We start from the raw sequence: 20649 nt of genomic DNA on the forward strand, positions 1-20649 counted from the left end.
ATAGAGTCTGCTCCCAGCACCACCAGCAGAGAAGTAGCAACATGATTCGGCTGATATTGCCTTTTGCTGAAAATTACTGGCATTTTAGAAGTAAAATAGTGGTGGAGGAGAGCATTAAACACTGCAAAAACAAGACTAATAACTTAAATACAAATACCCCACAGGCAAAGCCAATCAGCACCTCTCTGTTGTGCCTCTTAAGATGGAGCAAGTCAGGATCAGATCCCAAAGCATTGTTTTGATTTGTCTGAGGTGATAAGGAGTGAGCCAAGAGATTCACTCCTGGGTCAGTCCCACAGCTGCAAACCCCAGCCCCAGAAGTCTGGAGGAACTTCTTCAGCCTCCTCAACTCTATCATGCTGGGGAGTGCAATAGGGATAATATTATTTTCCTACCTTTTAGAAATAAGAAGCTTCTTTAGATAAGAAGCATCAAATTCCCATGTATTTAACACTGGAAGTGCTGATGCTATGGATGTAAACGACTCCAAATCTAACAGGGCCCTGCAGAATTTCCATGGTACCACCTTTTACTAGCAATAGTTGGACCAGTTGACTACAGCATCTTCCTCATCAAGAAATTTTTAATCTTTTTCTTTTAACTGAAGGAAGGGGTACTAAAGACAACAACCTGCTGCGAAATGACCAAAATTCCTATGCAAACAACTCATTAGCAGTGTTCAAATGCAACTTAAATTACTAGTTGTTAAAGTGCTCCTCAATTTCACGGTAAGTTTCCAAGCAAAATTACATGCTATGTACTATTTAATTGATTGTTTTCTACTTCTTAACATCCATTTATTCCCTCCCCTTGTCCTTTTCTTAATTTCAAGGGATGATAATGACTTTTCAGGGAAGAAAGGGGAACAGTAAATGGAGTTGAAGAAGGATTTACCTGAAGAACAAGGATGTAGGAGGGAAGTGGCTGCCAAAACCAGGCAGCTTCACCAGAACCCGTCCCTCTGATATTTTTGCAGTAGGGGTGTGAGACAACGCAGCACAAGGATTCTTTTCCTCTCCACCACAGGCAGCCAGGCTTCTGAAACCTGATATTTCTTTAGAACACTGTCCTCCCCACCAGGACAAGCAGTAAGCACAGTTAACTATTCCAGAACATCAGTAAAGCAACAAGAGCAACTCCTTTCCTCCTTCTGGGCACGTTTGTCCTTGAACCAACACACCCACTGGAGGCAAACAAGTTGTTCTCACTTGGAGATCTCATCCCAAATGCAAATACCTAACTCACAGGAGCAAAGTCCCCCCCCAAAGCTGACTGAAGAATTAAGCTGTGACTGAGACTTCCTGCTGTGTGACCAGCTGGTACAGGAGAATGTGTATGATAAAGCTAATAACAACAGACATTTCTTAAAAGCCTGCACTCCACTCAGATCCCAGGAAAGAGAAGCCATACAATTAGGTGAGGTGCCATCTGGAAATTTCTAATGTAGTGATATGTGTTGAGATCATGCCCCACACCAGCAACACAGATCAGCTTTATGAAATACTCAATGCCTCTTGGTTTACCTTTAAGCAACTGATGCAGAAATATTTTGTGCTCAGAAAAGTACGACTTTATTAGAGTAAGAGAGATGGGTTTAACAGCATCACTGCCCAAGGCCACAAAGCACCCACCTGTCTGCAGGAGCTGAGCACAAACCATCACATGAAAACAGAGATTTGCACTTTTCCCTAATCTGCTACACAGTGCCCTAATTTCTGTGCCTGCACACAACAATAACACTACTTTCCTCAGCATTCAGGCACAATTTAGCACTTAAGGGATCTGAAACCTTTGCCTAAAGAAACACAAAGCATAAAATGTGCAGAGGTTTGTAACCTTCACCCGTTCCGTGCCCACATGTGCCAGTCCCATGCTATCTGGGGCAGCTTCTCTTACCTGCCATGGGGCACATACACCCAGCCCTCAGTGCATGCTGAGCTCCCTCAGAGCACTCAAATCACACTGCTGGTGTAACCCCTTTGCCAACTATGCAGTGCCAGCTCTGGATTGATCAGGGCAACAGCCAGGATGAAGGATGGGCTGTGAACCCAAACCTCCCTACATGGGAGATAAAGCAAGTCCTTTGCATTTAACACATCATTAAAAGAGATTGAGAGAAGCTTAAGAAAGGCAGGCATGGAGCTCTCTGAACGCTCTTGAGGGCCAGTGCCATGGAAGGCTTCTCAGGCTGGAGTGTTTACTAGATGCCAGGCTAGAGGAGGGGAAAAAAAAATCTTTAGACAGCTGTATTAATTTACAGGTCAGCCCTTAATGGCTCTGTTCCTGGAGCAAGAGAAAATCCTTTGTGGATCCTGGATAGCGTCAGTGGTCGCTGAATCTGCTCAGGTCCTGGAGAAACACCAGATGGAGAGCCCTGGCAGCCTGCAGTCCCAGCTGTGGGCATGGCCTCGTCCTCCAGAGCTCCCCCAGCTCTGCCAGCACCCACCAGGAAAGGGGGGCACAGGCAGCACATGGGGAGCTCATCCTGCACAGTCTGTCCAGCTCTCAAGTCACGTCCTCGCAGGGGTGAGGTGTTGCACAGAGAAGGATCAGCACATGAACATTTCCCAGACGTGCCAGACTAGCCCTGCCTGGAGCACTGGGTTACGGCACCCAGGCACTGCTCATCCTTGTCTTCCAACAAACAGCACGTCCTGGGGAGCAGGAAAGGGAAGAAACTGCGAGGGGAACAGAACATCATCATTTCCAGTCCCACCGTGCTGTTCCCAAAACTCCAAGCTCAGCCACAGGCAGCTGGTGAAGCCTGGATGTGCCACCAGAAGCACGGCCATCGCACAGGGGCACGTGTGCACAGCAGAGCAAAGCACAGCACACACGGAGCAACACAGACCATGGTCCCACTGCCACAATTCCACAGCTTGGCAGCACCATGCACAACAGAGGATGAGTGTCTGCTGGGGGAGTCCTTGGGCCAAGGCTTCAGGTGCTGTGACAGCTCCATACATGTTCCCAGGGCCCTGTTTCCTGAGCCATTACCTCCCCTGCCCGTTCAGGCTGGGCACTCTTTAGGACAGCAGTTCTTCCCTTTGCACCAAGCTCAGCTCAGCCAGGCCCTGACCCCAAAAGCTGCAGTAATCCAATCAGCCTTTTGAAACAACAAAGATTAAAATACAGCTGAACTCTACAAACCCCCGGCACGTCTCAGCCACAGAAAAGGCTCCAGCAATCCTTCATCGCTTTTTGTGGCTGAGTGTTTTCTATCACACATCCATCCTCACGCTAACTATCCTTCCCTGTTCAAGAGAATCCAGAGAGTTTTGTACCTCAAGGACCTGCTGCAAATCCACAGCTCTGGAAAAACCAAGGAGTACTAAGCCCTATTTAAAAAGGCAAATTAAAATCGACAGGAAGTTTACCTTTCCAAGAAAGGTCTTAAATTTAAGAGGGAGAGTATGAAGCAACAGGTCTGAAGAAGCCTAAAAATGCCAGTTAGCTGAGAAGATACAAGGATTACTAACCAGCATTGGGAACTATAAAAGGGTTTTCACCAATGCCCCTTCCAAAGTAAAAGGATGAAGCGCAGTGGTGCAGGACTGGCTGCTCCATGACCCCCAGAGCAGTGTTAAAAGCACTCTGTACATGTTACATGCTCCAAATGACAAGAGGAATGCAGGATGGTGGATCTCTGCTCCAGATTCCTCAGCATGGTTTTAGCTGCCATGAATAAAACAGGAAGCAGAGCATCTTCCAGGTTCCCCCCACAGCCCTGACTGTCTGGATGAACTGCAGCTTCCTCTCAGGAAATAGAAAGGAAAGAGCAGGAGGGGGGGGAGGGAGAGGAAAAAATAAAAATTAAAAAAAAAAAGCAGCAGCCAGCTACAATACTACAATATCAGACAGATTAAAAACTTAACACTAAGGAAAAATACAGAACAACAGGAAAAAAAACAGACACTCAAAGTTGATCCTGTTACAGTAGCTAAACTTCAACTAAGAGAACAGAGTTAAATATTAACAATTGAGAGAAATACATCCATGTGTTATACAGCCTTTTATCACACACTCCTGCTTAAGAAACAGAAATCATACATAAGCTGTGTTTTCCTTGCTGACCACATGAATATATCCTCCTTTGCTCTACAGTGCTCTGCTGCCTTGCTGCACGAACAAGTGAAAATAAAAGGAAAAGTGTGACTGAATGGGAGCTGGCTTAAATTATCTTTATACCTATTCCTGAAGAAACATTTTGCCTTTGAGACCAATCCACTAAACCAACTCTCCCTGCTACAGAAGGTTTCATTGGGTCCCTTGCTGTTGATCCACATGTCTGCCTCCACCAGCAATGCACACACTTTGATGTAATACATCTGACTAAACAAAACAACAAAAAAAAATCCCAAGTTGCTTGCTATAACAGCAATGATGCACTTACCAGCATTCAGGCAAGTTCCTTTGCTAACATGCTTCCCTCTCCAGCACATCAAATTTGGAACAAGGTCCAGGAGCAAGAGAGAACTGAAAACTGACCACAACAAGCTTCCAAAACAAGAAAGGGGGGGATAAAAAAAAAAAAAAAAACCTTACTACAGGAATTCAAACCCTGCTTCCACCAGACCCTGAGTCACCTCCCCTCCCTTGCAATAGATCAGAGCAATGGGTAAACATTTCCAAATATGGAGATCAAAACTCCAAAGGATGTCAAGAAAAAAAAATCACCCTTCTCTCCCTGGCTTTGGCACAGGGATGACTTGCCCCTCTGAAGCATGAGCTGAGCACATTGCCTTTGCTGACCTACACAGAGCCTGGACATGGGGCCACACATAATCACCTTCAACTGTGCTTCAGAGGCTCCTGGCATGATGGGTGACACTGCATCACTGTCCCCTCCTAGGGATGCACAGGAAGATTCAATGGGAGCAACTCCAGGAGTTGTTGCTGCTCCACCCCTGCAACAAACTTCTCTTTTATTCCTCAACTCACCAGCAGAAAACCTCCTAGAACTACTTTTTAGTGTTCTCTGAAGGCAAATAGGCAGATTCAGGCTGTGGCTATAGCAACATCAGCTTGGCCCAGAAAAGGCAGGCTCAGCCATCAGTCACACCACATCCCACACTGGCTGCTCACCTGGCACAGGGAAATCTCCCCTGAGCTGGCTCATCAAGCTAGTGCTTTATGATGAGCATGTATTTGAACTTGCATTATGGAAAAAAAAAAAACCATAAAAACAAAAGATAGCACTGCAGAAAGGCACAGACTGAAGGACAAGACAAGATCCCTGCAGGTACAAAGAGCCCCAGGATGGCAGCACCCATCAATCCCTGCTGGGACACACAGCACTGTATCCTATGGTGGGAACTGGGGAGCACCCAGCCTCCCTACCCCTGGAAAAGGGACTTTAGTGTCAATGCTCAAACAGACAAGCCAAGTTTAAGAGGCAGTTTTCTTAGAGGGCATAACTACCCCCGCAGAGCCTGCATGCACACCAGAGCAACATCCCCATGCCAGCACTGCCTCAAGCATCAGTCCTCAGCAGCAAAGGCTGACCTGCAGGCAGCAGGAGCTGACTCTGCCTGCCAGCAGCCTCCTGGTAGCTGCAGCCATGGCTCCAGGGGCAGGCAGCCTCTCAGGAATGTGCACAGCAGGACATTTTCAAGGCAAACAGGCTGCCGAGGCCAGGCGATCCAACCAGACCAGAGTGATTCCCCAGCACCACCCACAAGATGCTATTGAATTTATAGGGAAGGAATTCCAGAGCTGACTCTGCCCATGTATGGCCAAAACAAACTGTAAAAAAGCAACATTACAGTACATCTGGCTTTCACTGGTACTGAGGCACAGGCTTTGGGAGGAGCTGAAATCCTGCAGTGACAGAGGCTCTGCAATTACCTCCAGGAACTGAGCAGTGGTCTGGGCCCGCGGCAACTAGAGTTTAGCACCCACAGGTGACAGAAAACATTTAAACCACTGCTTTAAAAGGTAACAAAGTTCTCTGCCTTTTAGAATACACCCACATTTAACTCAGTGATCCATTGCTACCACTGCAAAAAAAAAAAATCAACCTTGCCAGGCAGCACCAACACACGTTCATTACCCTGGTGGTCATAAAGGGAGCTCTAAAGAGTCAACAGTCCAAGTGGCACTAAGTCATACACCAGGACAACACCAATGCATTGCAGGCTGGGACTAGCTCTCTATGGGTAGCTGATTAATTATTTTTCCAAAAGCCCCTAAAACCTCCCACAGGATCTGTGTGCCCCAGCCAGCATCAGGGTCACCTGGAGATTTCTCCATGGTCAGAAACAGGAGGATACTCACAAAACCAATGTAAAAAGTGTCAGGTTTGTGCATGTTTTACCAACTCTGATTCAAGTTTTGCAGCAGAAAAGGGATGGGGAACACCTGGAAGAACAAAAACCTCATCACAGGCACACACCAGCCCTTAAAGCTCTGGTGTCCCACCAGAGTTGAACAGATCAAAGTTGTCCCTAAGAGTTAAATGCCACCACCTTGCCTGCCCTGCCAGCAGAGAAATATTAGCTGTGTCAGCGTGAGAGGCAGAGGGCTTACGGAATGGGAGAGGAATGCAGGCTGCAGTGGCACACGTGGTGGGGACAGGGACGTTAAACCCAGGGGAGCGAGGCTGCTCACACTGCCTCTGCCTTTGAAGAGCGGTCAGGCAGGGTACATCTTATGGCTCTTGGGGTTGAAACCTGGGACTAACACTTTTGTGACCTTAGATGGACTCCCATTTCAGCAGGGAGGAGAGCTGTTAAGAACGGGTGGGAGCACAGGGGCCTGAGCAGATGAGGACAAGCCATTCCCCAGCTCCTGGCAGGCAGCCCAGGACTGCTCTCCAGTGTGTGCAAGTTACACCCATCAAACCAGGAACGAGCACATGGCTCCTCGGGCTGCACTTGCTGATGGGAGACTCACAGTATGGCTACTCCCCCAGCTTGACTTTACCCAGGACAGCACTAGGATCTCCCCTCCTTTTCCCAGCTGAAATGGCTTTACACCTCTCTTGTTACTGTGCTCACTTTAAAACAGAGGCACCTAAGCACCTGTGTTCAGCAACTCTGCTTCAGAACACCTCCCACCCCAAACAACACAGAGGAGGAAAACCAGAGGGATGGACATATCCATGTCCAACCACAGGGTAACTAGGAGTTCTCTGCTACATGGCAACACAAATCCTCCTCCTTGCCACAGGAGTAAGCTTGGGAAGTGAAACCTTGGGGGTCTGGGAATAAAATCTGACTTAAGCCTCCTGCACAGCAGTACAGATCATTATAAAGCAGCCACTGGGTCAGGGGTGGCTAATTTAAATGAAAAATTACAAATTACATAAGCAGGATGACTGAGAATATGTGATTCATAAAAATATCTTGAATGGGCAGAGAACAGAGGGACTGCTGCAGAATCACAGGGACACAGGCCATGTAACGCAGACAGCAAGGACCAGGGATGCTCAGACATACAGATGCACAACCATGCACACAAATGCCTGCTCCTCTACCATGCACAAAGGCAGATTTAGGACTTGCAAGCTGAAGTCCTGTGCAGTCAAAAGCCAGCACAAATGTTTGTGACAGTTCCACAAGCAAAGGCAAAAACCGGGTGCAGAGGAATAAATATAGAAAGAAGTCAGGCAGGCAAAGCAGGTGCTGGCTTGTAAAACCTTGGCCAGAAAGGCTCCCCAGGAGGCTGAATCTGGTAGTTTTGCAACAGCTCCACAGAAAGACAGAAGAGACAGAAAGAAAAAAAGAGAACATGAATGCATATGCATTCTTTAATCGCCATATATAGTACATACAGACATTTGGTATATACACCCCCGAGCTCTCATATGCCACTGTATAGTATATACTATATATGCACTGCCATCTTTGTTTCCATGTGCCTACACTTGCACAGCCTGTGTCTGTGTGTGTGTATGCATTTCTGCTGTGTGCATTTGTCATTACCCCCACGTTGCCTCTCTGTGCGTGCTGTGACACCACACATCTCTCCACAGAGCACGTCTAAAGCCTCAGCACCACAGCCTGGGATGACTCCTGGACACTCACAGCCTCTCACTGCTGAGCCCTTCCCCACCAAAGCCTCTGGGTGTAAGCACCACCAGGGAACCATCACCTTGTCTTGTATTTTCCAGTGATCCCACTCTCCCTCCAAACTTTGAGAGCCATGAACAAGGTGCCACTGTCAGAAAAGCCTGACATCCTTCTTGTCCCTTGTGCCTGTGAATTGTGTTTACATACCAGTTCTCACGCTGCACAGCCTTACTGGTGGGATGAACTCAGAGCAGGGCGTTTGGAAACACGCAGGGCTCCACCAGACTCACGACTTTGGGTTTCTTTCCCAGCCCTGAAAAGAGAGAGACTTGAGTAATGCACACTGGATGGGCTTCCCAACAGCTTGTCTCCAAAGCCAGCAGTTTAACCCACACAATTTCTGGGAAATGCAGTATTTTCCTTCCCAGCTTTCTCAAGCAGAAGTGTCCATACTCCTGGATTCCTTTTAGCACCTCCAAAAGCAAAACCCACTACCCTGAACTGGGCCAGTGACCAGCAATGACCAGAAATGTCAGCTGCTAGAGTCTGGCCAACAACTTACACCTCCTCAAGTCACTGCTCCTTTACTGCTCTTAATGCCATTGAGAAGGGAAAGGGATAAAGAGATACCAAATGAGGCATAAGAGTACGGGGTGAACCACATCATTCTTCTCTGGCCTTGGGCAGAGTGAGGGAGCTAGAAGGCACCATTTAAGGCATTTTGAAGCTCATGGGGTTACCATTACTGTGAGCAGAGCTACACCAGCAGCCTTCCCCCTCAGCACAGCCTTTTGTCTCTGGAGCCCTGTACAATTCCCAGTGGGGACTATCTATCTCACCCTTTCCTGAAGCTGAGAAGCAGACACCACCTTCTCTTGATGTGACCTGCTCAGTGTTGTGCTTTCCCCTTCTGCAGATGATGAAGTTAGAGCAGAGGGGACAACCAGGCCACGTGGCATAGGACATGCCAGGACACATGTCAGGGTGCATCCCACAGAGACCAGCAGCGTCTGAGGCACACACTCCTTCCTGTCCCCATCAGCCCTGGCCAGCATCCCATCCCAGCCACATCCTGGTCACTCCAATGCCCTATCTCAGCCCATGACAAGCACAAGCTTGTCAATGCAGCTCAGCAGAGAAAGCTTCTGCTATTTGCTGCTGTCACGATGGAAAAACTCAGTTCAGACTTGTTTGTTGTACCTATGCTGTTCATGATGGTACACATGAGCCCACAAACCTACAACACACAAGGAGCAAAATGTATTGGTGGCTCATGGTCCAAGGCCCTCTTCCCTGTCCTACAGTGAGATGGCTTCCTGCCCTTCCAACACCCCTTGTCCCCCATTCAATGTCTGAGGCTACAACATTCAGGAGAGTGGCAGGGTTTTTGCTTCTCCCAAGCAGAGGCATGTGTCCATTGTGCCAACACCACAAGAGCACAATGAGCTTCATTCTGACCCAGCTCAGTCCCATGGTCCCTGTACTGGCACCCAGCCCCGATTCACCACAGGGATGGGCAGGTCTGAAAGTCCCCAAGACAATCAGAGCTCCCCTAAGGTGTTATAAGGAGAAAACCAACTGGAAATTCCAATGGCCTCTCCCTCTCACTGCAAGGATGAAGATGAGTAACTGCAGAGGTTTACTGCTGATGAACTCAGCCAAAGAGCAATTTCTCTCCATCCATCAACAAGGAGACAAGAACAAGCAAATATTATGGCTGTGCATGTTTACTTTTCATTTTCAAATGATGTAGAGTTACATACAACTTAGGTCCTTCCCACAGGCTCCTGGCAAAATGCCCTTCAGTCTTATCAGCAAAGGCAGGAGACAACAACACTCCCCTCTGATTCCAACACTATTTCAGTTCAACTCACAACAACCCCTCCAGGAGATCCAGGTAAGACAATACTTCTTGGAACCCAACCTTTGTTTAAAAATCTTGGTTCAGGATTGTCTCTCACCAGGTTTAACTCACAAAATGTTTACAAGATCAGTGATAGGATTTGGCCAGTTGAACTGCATCTTCCTGGCTTTGCTTCCCACATCAGCTGTCCCTGTCACCTGTGACTGGGTTCCTGCAGCAAGGTGAGCAGGACACCACATACCCTCCTTGAGGCACCCAGCTGAAAACTTGTTGTGAAACCACCCTCTCAGCAGCAAAGCAGGCACTCCATCCTGGCAGCACATCCACAGGTGAGCAGGACAGGGACAGCCTGCCTGGTCACAGCAATACCCACCCGAGCCAGTCTGTCAGACTACTCCAATAAAGACAAAATGATCAGAAGAAGTTCATGCACTCACTGGCTGACAACAGTGATGCAGTATTACTGACGGTAAGAATCAATGTTTCTCAAGGAAAAAATAAACACGAACTTAACACACAAGTACAGAAAGTAACTTTTTCTGTTTGCAGATTGAAATCTAAAACCAGTAGTTTACAAGGTCTGAATTTAAGAATCAGTCCTGTGTTATTGCTTAAGTTTTCTTAGATTTTTCAGGAATGGACAGTGGAAAAACCTCTGCAATAATTCCAAGTTTTAAAGAACGAAAGTCAGCACTTTCAGAAAAACAGGTATCCCTAACATAACTCCACAGTGGCCACGTAGAAATGGAAGTAACCAGACACCACAGTTCCTATAAATGAAAATCTAGCAGTGAAAATGACTTCAGCTAATTACACTTCTCCCAGAACAGCTTGGTTTGAATGGCATCTGTTTTTCTGACTACTCAAAAGCTGCATTCACTTTTAATCTCCTTTACACTTGAAAGCATTACCAATATTTAGAGCCTATTTTTTACTATTATTATATTTATATCAGCATAGCTGTACTTGTTGAAGCCCAAGTGCAAACACCAGTTGAAGTGGGATAAAGCAGCCTTGTGCTGGGATTCTTTGTTCCATTCCTTCAAGAAGCAGATGGCTCAACCTGACAGCCACAAGGAAAATTGTCATTTTAACTGTTCCACTCACCAATTTTTAAACACAGACAAGCTCTCAGCCAGTCACCCATCAGCACAAACTGACATGGGTCCCCCCGCTTTGATTGGCAGGTGCATGAACAGTTCCCCAGATGCCAACTTCATTCAATCTGACCTTTTCACTTTAAATGAAAACCACTTAAAAGCCTGCCCTGTTCTGACATATGTCTTTTTATGTCTTTCCCACTCTTTGCCAATATATGTGTTATTTGCTGGCCAAAGTTCCCAAACTCAGAATTCTCACGTTATCTCCTCCACTGCCAGAGCCCTGACCCTCAGGCACTCTGGCCACTGCAAGCACTGAGGGAGCTGTCTGAGATCTCCACATTCTCACACATTGGAAAAATCAGACCCCTTTCACGCAAACCTCAATTTGAAGTCCAGCTTTGACTTAAAATTCAGCTTATATGCATTGGTAGCTTTACACCTGAACACAGCCATACACAGACAGGTACTCATCTTTCTACACTGGGGACAGTGACACATGCAGGATCTGGCCCTAACAGTTTTCTGTGTTAGCATCTGTGCTTCTCAGGTTTCATGGATTAAAATTAAACTGCTCGATTCAACAGTACACTGCTGAAGTTATCTAACAAAAGGATCACACGAGACAACAAAAGCTGAGGACATGTTTCCCCTGCTCTGCTTCCAGCACAGCACCTGCTCAGGGAGTCACCAACAAACAGCCCAGCTGCTGCCTTTTGGGGTGTCAGATCCTGTGCTGGTGAAAAGCAGTGACTCTGTGAATGGTTTCAGTCTGCAAGGAAGCACACACCCCTCCCAGATAGCACTCAGGACGGAGCTACTTCCAATCCCACCACAACCCCATGTGTCAAAATTAGCTATAATGGGGCTTATCACTTCCGAGCTCCTGGTCCAGGCCTCGTCCTGGAGGAAAGCTGATCCTGACCACAGCACACACCATCAGCTTGGGTGGGGACAATGAGCTCCCATAAGGGAGCAAACTCCCTGGAAGCCCTACGTGCTGCAGGGTGCAGAGCCTGGTACTAAAAGCATTGCCTCAAAGGAGCCCCAAGGTCCCCCAGCAATGCACAGCAGGCTTTGGGACCAGGATATATATTTTTGCCTTTGCAGTCTCACTTGATTTTAGGTTTGTCCTGGTATTCATTAAACATGACTAAAACAAGAGGGGGAAAATGAGTTAGGAGAACAGAAAGGAAAAGAGAACACTTCAGCACAGAAGGGATGGGATCCAACTTCCACTGAAGGGATGGCATCCAGCTGCCCCAGAGATTGGTGTATTATAGGAAATGAAAAGATCATTTGGAGCAGAACAGATCTAAACAGCAGCTAAGGAAGCTGTGAGACAGCCCTACCAACAGCATCCCAGGAGCCACCCTGAGCTGGAACCACTGGGCCATGATGGTCAGGAACCAACCCAAAAGCAGGACCAGCCATGATGCACTGCTGTTATTTTAAATGCCCAAGGACAGCTAGAAGAAAAGAGTGGCTAAGGAGCGAGAGGAATCAGCATGTCTGTGCCAGAAAGCCTGAAGGTCCCATGCTGGAGCAGCCTTTCAGCAGCTCCTGTCACTGCCAGCAGCACTGCCTGTGATTTACATGTCTGTAACTGACACCAGGATTGGATCCTGTATTTTCAAGCACACACTACTGACCTCACACTGCTCACACTCCTCAGCTTACTGGAATATTTTCAAAACAGCCTCAGTGAGTTTTATTTTCATTTTTCTTTTTCCCCCCACTGTTTGCTGTCTGCATTTCACTAAGCCTGGTCAGAGACACCCTGAGCAAGAGGGGGGCACTTCCACTTTCTCACTCAAAGGCACCCCAGCTTCTTGATCAAAGAAGGACAATCAATTATGCAGTATCAGAGTACTACAGATCCTGGGTTTCAAACAATGGACAATGGATAAAGTTTTTCAACCCAAAACATAAAAGACGCCATTCTCTCACTTCCCAAGGAATGGCCATCCTCCCCAGACAGCCCCAGCAGAACAGTGCCCTCATACACCTCCCTGTGTTTAAGGTGCTTGGTCAAGGAAAACACACTGACAGTGCCCAGGAGCATAGGGAGCAGAGCAGTGCTGTGCTACAAGGCAGGAGCCCAGGCCAGGGTCTCCTGCAGCCTGCTTTTAAGCTGAAATCTCCCAGGGCAGAGGTGGCACATGTTTGCTGTGCCCAATCTAAGGGGTTTATTGTAACGTTTTATAGTAAAGCTTAATGTTCCCTTAACCATTGTGGTTTTAAATGGCCAAAATTTGAAGGCAGAGAACACCTTCTCCCAGGCTTGCTCAGGTGCCACTACAATGAAACCCCTGGCAGCATAGCAGGCCCTCTTATCCTTCAAGCCATTTGTAAAAGAAACTTTAAACTTGGAGCCTTTATGACCAGACAGTCTTCCTGTTGAAGGCTTACATTTTTGGCCAGATCATTTGAAAATAGCAACAAATAGCTGGCAGACAACTGGATTCCACACTCCTGTGCCCACGTGGTCAGACTCGGTATTTTTGAAAACATTATAATCCATAGAGATGTTTAAAAAAGCAGAAACAACCAGGATCAGTAAATCCCTCTGGTTTAGAAATGTTTGCCCCTCCAAGCATTAACCATCTTTTTTCACCTTCATACCTTAATATCAAAAGTATTTAAGTTCAGGACTGGCCTGCCCCCATCTCAGATTTAAAACAAATACCTCCAGGTAGGATGAGCATGTATTAAACAAAAAAAAAAAACAAAACTTTCTCAGTGTTGCTGCTCCCCTTCCCAAAGAGCTGCTGGGACAGGCCAAAGAAGCTTATTCCTTCAAGAAAAAAAAAGGAAAAAGCTTGGATGGGGCAGAGAGGCCCAGGTAAACGTGGTCATGTGGCAATCACCCAGCAGCATGTGGAGCAGCCTCACCACCAACTGCACCTCATAAAAACATTTCTGTTTTCAACAAATATTTTTACTGTCACAAATAGAATAATAGGAAAAAACCCATTTTTTTTTTCTTTACAAGAAATGAGTTGCAAGCTGACATTTCCCTCAGAAAGCTCAATTTTGAGAAAGGACCCATTTATTCCAAATATAGATAAAAATTTCTGGAGCAATTCTGAGAAGCTGTAATACCTGCTCTTATTGCATCTGAAAAGTACGAGGGCCAGAGATGCCTGTGAATGCATCTGCCTTCTGAACAAGAAGAGTACCATTACCTCCATCATAGATGGGGACTGAGACATGCAGAAGATACATTAAAAGGCTGGTTTAGTTCCTAAATTACCCTCAGTTCTGCTGGAAGCCAGACTCCTGACTGAATTTGGCCCTTACGCCAAAGGAACAAAAAAAAGAAACAAATAGTAGGGCAGCACTTGAAGCTCTGCTTTTCTTCCATGTGATGGAGAAACTGGGCTGCTCCCAGAGAGTCCCACTCCAGGGTAGGGATGGGGAGGGACAATGGCAAAGGTGCTGCCCTTTACTTTGCTGTGGGTGACAACCTGCTGTGACCATCACACAGAGCCCTGGGCCTTCACTGCAGACAAAACTGCTCCAAAGGACATCTGAACATCACCACCACCCGCCCTGCAGTGTGCAAACCCCATCCTGCCACTACTAACTAGAAAAAAGGAGCATGAGAGGGTCTCCTGCACTCACAGCAGCACAGCAATGGGAAGGAAAGGCAATCCTAATGCCCCAGCTCTGCTGTCCCACAGCACAGCTGCCAAACACCCATCTATCCAGCACAGTGACCTGGTTCTATCTGCCTGCAGGATGACACACAGCTCCATGCACTTTCCCTGCCTGCCAGGGAAGGACTTGCTCCCCCAAAAGCAGACAGAGATGGGGACAGCACATGGCTGCCTAAAGCCCAGCCCTATACATGTTCCCATCCTACCAGCTGGGACTTGGCACAAGAAAAGGGAAGGTGGCAGAGCTTGGATACCCCTTCACCACCTTGTGCGAGAGAACCAGCACTCACAGACTTCCATGAGAATTCTGTGGAATATTCTCCCACCAAAGGGGCTTAATTAATTGTCTGTAATAGGAGACTGGGATTTATCACAAAACTTTTCAGCACAGTAAGGGCAAGTATTGTCACTTCTTTGCTCTCCTTAAAAATAGATGATAAAAAGGATTGAGACCTTACATAGCATTGTACCTTCACCTGGAGAAGTAAACACACTGGACTTTCACTGCATTTCCTTTATTATTTGCCTAGAGCACCAACAATTACTACAAAATTGCATCCCTGAACCTATATGATTCGGTTACCCTTTGTCAAACGTTACCCTTTGTCTGCATTCCTGTTTCTCAGCGAAAAGAAAGAAGCTTATGGTTTGCAAAGTGGCAAAGTTAGCAGTTACACATCTCCCAGCAGCCTTACTGGAACTCACCGGTGCTCACAGGGAGAGATCACACTTCTTCCCATGTACCTGATGGTTTCTCAGCACAAAGTTATCTTGGCTACTAATTTTCTGTGTTCTTCCAAGAGTTTGCCATGTGATATCCTCCAACCTGCTACACCTGGGTGCTGCATTCCGGAAGAGTTCAGATCTACTTAATCGAAACATTCACTACAGCGTGCGATCGCAGCATCACACCAAAGGTACAAACCTCTCGAGACCAGGAAAGGGCTCTCCAACCTTCTTCTGTCTCGCTGTGTGATTCACAGGAGCACCTAACAGCATAACACAACCATCACACCTGTCTTCACCTACTCCTACCCTACCATACTAAGCTTGTCAGCAGGAATTTTGTCACCAGCATTTGAAGCCAGCATTTGTTACCGAGCCAAGTGTTTTTATTTTTTACTCGGTGATGGGGAAAAACAGAAGGGAACCGCGGAAGCTTTTGGAGGCAAAGATCTCTCCAGGACTTGCCAGACTGTACTTTCAAAGACAGAACTGGCACAGAATCAAGGAAGTCAGCATCCAATGTGCAAGCAAGACCAGCTCCATGACAGCCATCAGCCAGGAGCATTAGTGACTGCAGTTGGGAAAACAGAAGGCAGAGAAGGAGACAAAGACAGACTAATACTGCTCCTCTCACAAGAGGTACAGACATATGGTCACCACCCAAGGAAACACAGAATAAAATGAGGGGGGACCTTCATGATAAACTGCAATATCTTAGGCATCAGTGGCCAAGCACAAGTCAGCACATGCCAAGACTGACCACACAGCAGTGTGTGAGATACCACACTTGGCCTTCAGCCTAGAAACAGGAGACACACGTGGGAGCAGTGTGGGAAGAGCTGGCAAGCAAAGGCCATGTCCTATCAGGGCTGTGAATCTGAATGTTGCACACAGGGGCTCACAGCAGCCTTGCAAAAGCCATTTGCCCATAGCCACCATATATATAGTTCCAACCCCCAGAAACACAGCTGACCTGATCACCAGGTCTTTATAAGCATTCACAGAGACCACAGAAGGTCAAGAGAACCATCATCTAGGAACAGAGGACAAGCACAGCGAGCTCAAAGGGAACTTGACAGGCCAAAAATGACTGCAGTCACAGAGGACCAGGGAGAACTCTCTCATGTCACCCTCTTTTTCTGAGGCGTTCAGAGGCAACAAAGCCTCTGACCTTTGATTAAACCATGCTACTCTCACAAGAGGGGGCGGCTTAGGGGCTCAGGAACTCAATAAGAAACTATTTATCTCAAGGTCACGGGTTCATACCCTCTTCAAGTTCTTTTTTCTTAGTAAATTAAAACAGGAGACTTGATCTGCATTAAAAAACCCGTTGCTAAGGGCACAGCCAGATACTGCCTCATCAAACAGGCAGATTAAGAAAATAACAGCCCCTTTGCTGCTCCCTGCACATGCCACAGTAGAGCACAGCAATTTTGGGAATGCTCCCTGTGCGAAGTGAACACAACTCACTTTTGTACCCAGGGTGCGAAAGCAAACAGGGGCAATGCAGATGAGCGGGCACAGCTACCATCACCAGCCTCCACAGCAGGTCAAACACATCCATTTCCAGAGCACTATGAATGGAGCTGATCCTGTCCCAGCCTCTGAACCTAGTCCTGAGAGATTCCTGCCCACCCTGGCATCATTCCTTTGAGAGGATGGATGCTCAGCCACTGACTGCTTCCCAGACAGCCATTCCTCCCACCCCAGCTGGAGCTCAGAGGCACAAACCCCACCATGAGGTAATGGTGAGGATAAACACAAGGCTGGAGACATGCTTCTGCTTTTCACACACAGAGCAAACAGAAGTTGCAGAGCTCGAGGCCCTGCTCCCAGGGAGCTCAGCCACTTTGGACTGGACATCTTTCAGCCCTCAATCCAGCAGTGCCATCAGCCAACCCCTCCAATTTGCACAGAAAGAGCACAAACACTTGCATGGACACTCAGAACCAGCTAAAAAAGCAAAAAAACCCTCTGACCCCCTCCTGCTGCAGGTACAGTCATGTCAAGGCAAAAACTTGACAGAAGCAGAGACTGGGCAAACAGAAAGGAAAGGGGGCATTTTCCACTGTAACAGCAGGCCCAACTCAACACGTGAATCAAAGTTAATGTATACCTGAAACCAATTACTGATAGAAACTAAACTATCTAGGAACTGGGGTTCCTGGTACTGAGCACACACACACACTCAAAACCTTTTTCTTCTCCTTGCTGGTTTTTAGCCCATAAAAAGCCAAGATAAAAACATGCTCTGGCACAGAGGGTACACACATTCACTTCTATCGCCTTTAATGGCTTCTAACCAAGAAAACACATGCTCAATCCCAAATGCAATTATTAACTTCATAGCATTTTAAACAACCCTGTGCTTCTTCTACATTTATCCTTTGGTCCAACAGCAGACAAAGGATTCAAGCACAAATTCCCTGTGCACCAGGATGGAGCTGCTGGCCCTGATGGGGCCCTCCCATGCATCAGGGCCAGTGCAAAGTAACACGCACACAAGCAAGGGCTTTGGAAACAAATAGGAAGTCAGCATAGTTTTGCTCTGTTCACCAAAAATGGTAATTATTTTGGAAAAGACTACATACCCTTTTGGCTTTTAATTAGCAGCAAACCAAGTCCACTCGGCTCCTATGAGCAAGAAACTATTAGGGGTTATGGATCCCCAACCAAGGTAAACAAATCTGTACCAGTCCTTCATCCTCAGAATAACTCTTGATTGTCAAGCACAGTTACCAGGGGAATGAATAGCTTCTCCTGCAAGCTCCTCACTCAGTTAAACTAATGCAGAGAAAAAGGCTGAGCTGGAGTCAGATGCACACACTTGGTGCAGCGAAGGGACTGCAGCAGGTTCAGAGCAAGGAGGACAGGACAAGCAGCCCAAAGCCCCTGTCATCACAGAAGACACCCAAGACTTGTCCTTGAGGTGCTGAATGGCAAAATCTGGTGAGGTCTGTGCCCTGAGGAGACTCCAGGAAGTTTTAACTACATGCAGGTATTCAGAGCCATCATTTATATTTCATGGAGACTGATGAAGAACTGAGTGGGGAAACACCTAAGGAAAGTGCTTGATCCATTAGTAATACACAACTATCCTACTGCTGTCCCAAGCACTTCACTTAGCAGCCTTATAATTACAATGCTGCCTAAAAAATCAGGACAGCCACCCAGCCAGAGCAGAAATAGAGGCCAGGAGAAATGAATATGATCCTCAGTCGTTCTTGAAGACTTCTTGAATCACAAACTGGAGAGTCCAGAGACAACTCCAGAATAAATCACCACTTTATTGTTCTCAGAGGTGTTAAAGCTTGCAACTAAATGTGGACACTTGGGGAAAGAGAGGAGCTCAAGTAAAGGATACAGTCCATCTAGGACTTCACACACAACCCCTGTGGAGGTGGACATGTCAGCACACGGACAGAGGCAGGCAGCAAACAAAACCCACAGCTCTCTCCTTTCAACTAGACTGTAATAAAGTGGGAGTGTATAAACATACTGCTAAATCCCATTCTCCCTCACAAACTAAAGGAAGCTGTGTCTTTGATGTCAATGGAAGCCCAGGCAGCCCTCACACAGTGGCAGAGCAGCCTGAGGCAACAGCAGCAGGTGCCCTGCTGAGCTGAGCCCACACAGCCACCAACACACACAGCTCCACTGGGATCTTCTAGCAGGTGTTACTGGAATCCTGGGCATCGCTCTAGCAAAGTGCAATGATATTTAACTTCCTTATGGGCTCTGGAGGCTGCCAAACATCTGTTGGGATTAGCTGGTTCATGTTTGAGAAGTGCACACAAACGCTAGCGTAAGGAAGGGCCTGGCCTATTTATGGATGGGAATGCTGGACCAAAACCCAAACCCACACACTCTATTTGCACATAAGGCTCTATGTCCCCTGACACATTTCACTGCTTTAGGATGGAGGCATGAGGTGTCCCCTATAGCTTACAGCCTACTTCTGGTCGCTGATAACTTCAGTGAGTCATACTGCTCCCCTCCTCCACTTTACCCCATCCAAATGCACAACTGACTTTTGCTAACAGGCTGGGCCAGCACAGCTTTACCAGGAGCCCCCAGATGGGGGTTGCCCTTTGCAGGGGAAAACCACCTTCCCCCAAGCTCCATCCCACGCTCTGGAGTGCTGCAGATCACACCCTCAGCCCACAGACTGCCAGCAGGCTCCCCAACACCCAGCTGCAGCTGATCAGCCACCCAAATTCCTCGTGGCAAGGGACTTTACAAGTTTCATGTTTCTTTTGGGTGTCCCTCTCACACAGAGGCCTCCTGTGAGTAAGGGCTGAGGAATGAGACAGCGAGTATGCACAGCTCAGAAACTGCAGCAATAAACAGCCACGAGGGAGATGAACTCCCCAGGAAGGACAGGAAGAGCCCAAGTGGGTTCCAGATTGAACTGTGCACATTTGTTACAGGGACATAAGCGGCAGAGCCACAGCAGCCATATGTTCCCATGACCCAGAATTGCTTTGCACCAAGTTGCAAATCCTACATGTTCAGCTCTGCTCTCTGTCAGAAACTACTGCTTCCCTTTCCTCCACACATTTCAATACTTATCAGGTCTTCATCTTAGTCACAATCTGCTAACAAGCACTTTTTACATCTTTTTGATCTTTGCTCATAATCAGTCACTATGTTCACAAGTCAATCATTCTGCTCTTCTCTCAGCATTCTTCATCTCTCAGGCCAGGACCTCCTCAGACCCAGACATCACCTCATGGGTGCAGCTTGTGCTCTGAGCTTAGCTTCACAGGAATTGGATGCACACTGTTTGCCAGACTCACAACTCTTCTCCAGGTAGCAAAACAAGTGCCAGGCCCAGCCCAATATGCTATTGGTCAAATTTGGAGATATGGACAACACATGAAAATCTTGGCTATGGGATATGGAAAGAAAAAACAAAGGACGAAAGGAACCCAGGAGTACAGCAATACCATACCCAGAATTACTCATGTCTTTCATTAGATGGATAGGTCTTGTCCTTCTGGAGATCAAAAGCACCTGGAATCACTTTCATTCTACATCAGGAAGAATTTGCACAACTAAAACATACAAAATATATTCCCATTTTAGCAGATGCCTCTGCCAAGGGAGTTGAAACTAAATGAGATGAGCCAGTGACTTTCTGATAACACAGCTACCTTTGCACATCCAGCTCCACCCATAAAAGTGGGCACACCCTTAATCAGGCATGAATCAAATCACCTGAGACACAAGAAATTTATCAAGAGTTCTTGCAAAAACCCATCAGAGGTTGCTTGTGCCTCACT

At 47.1% G+C, this 20649-nt stretch overlaps 1 protein-coding gene across 3 annotated transcripts in view; it reads right to left on the reverse strand.

The window, feature by feature from the left end:
- Positions 1-20649, reverse strand: part of LPP (LIM domain containing preferred translocation partner in lipoma) — a 332580-nt gene that overhangs the window by 302339 nt on the left and 9592 nt on the right. The window contains exons 1-2 of one of the 3 annotated variants that reach the window (XM_071437787.1): positions 8852-8918; positions 8220-8325 (exon numbers count right to left, since the gene is read on the reverse strand). The gene's annotated coding sequence lies outside the window, so the exon portion shown is untranslated. Of the gene's footprint in view, positions 1-4393; positions 7613-8219; positions 8326-8851; positions 8919-20649 lie in introns of those variants that run through there. The other 2 variants (XM_071437786.1, XM_071437788.1) reach the window with 2 other exon arrangements.

This window comes from Agelaius tricolor, unplaced genomic scaffold, assembly GCF_023055355.1.
Source record: "Agelaius tricolor isolate 1412-34295 unplaced genomic scaffold, bAgeTri1.0.p SCAF_12, whole genome shotgun sequence".
In the NCBI taxonomy this organism is placed as follows: Eukaryota; Metazoa; Chordata; class Aves; order Passeriformes; family Icteridae; genus Agelaius; species Agelaius tricolor.